The sequence below is a fragment of the Hyaena hyaena genome, unplaced genomic scaffold (assembly GCF_003009895.1).
Source record: "Hyaena hyaena isolate Hyena2069 unplaced genomic scaffold, ASM300989v1 scaffold_1109, whole genome shotgun sequence".
Classification (NCBI taxonomy): domain Eukaryota; kingdom Metazoa; phylum Chordata; class Mammalia; order Carnivora; family Hyaenidae; genus Hyaena; species Hyaena hyaena.
Window position 1 is genome coordinate 506,546 of NW_024081740.1, and position 4,186 is coordinate 510,731.

General features: G+C 35.7%; 1 non-coding gene across 1 annotated transcript; it reads right to left on the reverse strand.

Moving 5' to 3' along the window:
- Positions 1-347: 347 nt before the first annotated feature.
- Positions 348-449, reverse strand: LOC120224114. Its single transcript, XR_005526463.1, has one exon. It is a non-coding gene; the product is annotated as a U6 spliceosomal RNA (small nuclear RNA).
- Positions 450-4,186: the final 3,737 nt, after the last annotated feature.

Here is a 4,186-nt window from a genome sequence, read left to right on the forward strand (position 1 = left end):
TGAGATGATAAGTCCAGGTATCCTGACCATATCCATGGATGGTGGAAAATATAAGCAAAGCCAATTGCAATCTTTCTCTACGAACTTTGAATCTTGAGTAACAGAATGATGAATAAATCATTTGGAATATGTATTTTTAACTAAAAAATAATAGGACATAATTCATATATAACATTGGATAAGTTTAAGGTATATACCATGTTAATTTGATATATTTATATAGTGCAATATAATTACTACTATAGTGTTAGCTAATACATATATCTTATCACATAATTAGCATCTCTTTTTTTGTGGTGAGAACACTTAAGATCTAGTCTCTTAGCAACTTTGAATATATAATATAGAAAAATATGGAACATTTCACAAATCTGCATGCCATCCTTACCCAGGGGCCATGTTAACCTTCTCTGTGTCATTCTAATTTTAGTGTATTCATCAGTTGATGAGTAGATCAAGAAGATGTTGTATATTTATACAATGGAATGCTACATGGCAATGAGAAAGAATGAAATCTGGCCATGTGTAGCAACATGGATGGAACTAGAGGGTGTTATGCTGAGCGAAATAAGTCAGGCAGAGAAGGACAGATGCCATATGTTTGCACATGAAGGTGGGTTGGGAGGAAGGTAATGGAGGACAATGAGGGAGAATAAGGGGAAAAATAGTGGGGGAGAGGGAGGCAGGCAAACCATGAGAGACTCTTGAAAACCATGAGAGAACAAACTAAGGGCTGACGGGGGTGGGGGAGAGGGGTATGGGTATGATGGGCATGGGGGAAGGCACTTGCTGGGATGAGCACTGAGTGTTATATGGAAACCAACTTGATAGTAAACTATTTAAGAAAAAAAATTAAGTAACAGAATAGACAAGAACTTTAAGAAGGTAAAAATATATATAGTTCTCATAAAGTAATTAAAAGAAGATCAAAAGGACCTAAATATACAAATGCTCTCATTATATGGATGGATATAACTACTTAACCTTGCGAAGAGGTCATCCCCCAATTTAATGTAGTAATTGGATATAATTTTGTTCAAAATTCCAGTGGGTTTTGGGAGGACTGTGCAAAATGTCCTAAAAGTATAGCAAAAGCTAGGAATATAGAGACAAGTAAGAACACAGTTGGAAACCCACCTTACTATGTATTAAGAAATATTAAAGCGCATTTCTGCTTCCAAACAAGTTGGATGATAGGAACTGCACTTATTCTCTTGTCTGAAACAAGTGAAAAAAGATAGAAAAAATATGAAACAAGGCTCTTCAGACCTTGGCCATCAAGCACGACAGGACCAAGATACCTGGGAACTGAAAAACAAAGTGAGCCCTTTGGCTGCCTCTCTCATTCTGCCTGGAGACCTTCCAGAATACGGCACTGAAAACGAGAGCTCACATGCAGCCTGGGCTGAGGAGCCAAAGCTGGAATTTTGGCGTGCCAAAGTGCTTACATACACACTCCTGGAGAGGAAAGGGCTGCTCAGACAGAGCACCAGAGATCTACAGAGGGTCCCCAGAGTCTTCAGCTGATTTTTAATTAAAAAAAAAAAAAAAAAAAAAAGAATGCCTGGAAAGAAACTATACACGGTGAGGAAGATCTGAGCATCCTGGGGGCTTTATAGTGATGGATTAGCTGTGGACGAACCATCACTCTGGTGCTCACTCAAAGGCAAGAAGAGGCATCACACACCAGTGAGTCAATAATCGATTGTTTTGTAAAATACGTGAGAAAAATGAACTTGGAACGGTTTCTTAAACAATAAATGACAACCATTTTAAATGGATTCAAAGTAATATAAAGTTCATGAAAATACCTGATTGTGTTTATGCTGTGGGACTTTGGAGGGAGTTCTTAAGCAAAACTTTAAATAACAAAATCCACAGAAGCTTAAAGATATTTCTGGATTTGATTAAAAGTGAAGGTTCCTATTAAGTAAAGGACATCATAAACCAGTAAGATATTGGTTTATGGCAAAAATATTTCAATGAACTAAACTTAGTAGAAATAATACTCAGAAAATAAAGCCCTTCTTATCAGGCAAGAAAAACAATGGCTACTAAATGTAAGTTGAGATTTTCAGTAACAGTAACAGTAAAACAAATTTATATTTTAACAATACAAACATTTAAAATTTTTAATTTAAGCAATAAATATATATATTTAAATATCATATACTCACAAAGAATGCATTTATAGTGAAAAGTCCTTCTCTCCCTTTATTCCCACAGATACCCAGATCCCCTGCCTGTACCTTTTTAGACAGTAGTTAATTTCTTATCTCTGTCTCCAGAAACATTGTATGCATTATAGAAGCAAATACAGATACTGTTTTCTCTAATTTTAGTTTAACCATACCTCTTGGAGATCACTCCATATTGTAATGGTGCAGCTTTCTCATACTGTGTTAAAAAACTGGTTTTATTTAAAAAATTTTTTTGCTTGCTTATTTTTTTTAGATGCTACTTATTAATATAGCCATAGAACACTCAAATCCTTCTCATATTTTTATTCTTTCTCAGTAAAAAGTGAATTAAATTATGGAATATTATGTAACAAAATGCTATAAATCTGTTAAAGCAAGAATAAGGTATATTTCCCTATAGAAGCTCTCTCTTGCTACGAAAGTAGTCTCATGTATTATGGGTGAGGGATGGCCTCTATCTCTGAGCTCCATAAAGACAGGGATGTTTTCCTATTTAATTCCTAAAATATACCCCAATAGCTTGAACATGGCCTTGTCAACAGTAGGTTATCAACAAATATTTTTAAGGAATATCTCGATACTGACAGCAATTTGCAAGGTAAACGTGTACCTCTAGGATGAATTGCTGCAATTATAATGGCTGGGTCAGAGATACCCAACACTGAGATTTTGAAAGGTATTGCCAAAGGGCTTCTGTATAGGTCTTACTAAGTTTATTACCACCAACAATATATAAGACTATTCCTTCTGCACAGATTTGTGAACATAGTGTTTTAAAATTGCAATGGTTTTGTAAATCTGATACAAAGTGTGTAATACCTATGAACTAACACTTTATAGTCCTTAGATGGTTAAGAATTCAAAAATTATATGATGTAAATGTGAGGGAAAATGCTCTTGTGTTCTACTAGAAAACGTGTAATCTGTTAGAAAAGTTACAAGCATTTTAGAGACCAAAATTACATAACTTTGTAAATCCAAGAGCGTAACACCTTAAGACAAGTATTTGCCATATCAGTAATTGTTTTTGGAATAGTATGTGATTCAATCCTGGTGATCAAGGCCTGAGAGAAAATCTGCTGAGAAGTACCTAGAAGTAATTTCCTTTCTTTAAGAAGGGACTTACATACAGGATATTAAACTTCTGACTGTGGCTGCCCTGTCTTGAAATGATTCTTAGGCACAAATTGTGCCATCATGAGGGGGTGTTACCATGACTTGCAAGAACAGAAATATGGTAGGGCCTCTGAAGATATGTCTGAGCCTTGGATCTATCCTATATCCAGAGAATATATATCTTCACTGGTTAAAGTGTTACAGTTGCTGCTTTTTTTTTTTCCACTTATATGGCCAAAAATATCCCAAAATGAGAGATTACTCATTTTGTATAAATTCATTTTGTAGCTGGTGAAGCTGAGGCCCTTTTCTGGGATATGCCTAAGTTCGCACAGTTGGAACGAGTCTAAAATGAAATAAGTTAGCTGAATATCAGGTCAATTTGTTAGCTGCATAAGTAAAAACAGATTATTTCCTAGACATGACCATCAAATTCTGAACCTAGCCGTAACATAGTTATTGTTTCTATATTTGGCTCGTCATGCTGGATATATTCTCTAAGATGACCCAGCCAAGAGATCTGAGTGAATGCAGTCAAAAAGGCTAGATAGAACTCTTCTGTTCCAATGAGGTAGAAAGGATTTCTCTCAATGACTGCAGAGCTGTTGAAAGGCCCACCTGTTTTACATCTGAGATTATTTGGGGCACATAATATACACATTACAAAAGGCTGTACTCCATGGAGAGACAGCTCTACCGTTGATTTGTTGCCTTTGAGAATGAAGGAAAATCATACGAACTTGCTAAGCATGAGTGTTCTCACAATGACTAGGGAGATTTAGAGCAAACAGATATTCTCTAGGTTTTAGAAGGGGGTCAGTTGATTTTGTGTGTGTGTGTGCGTGTGTGTATCCCCCTAATTTTCTACA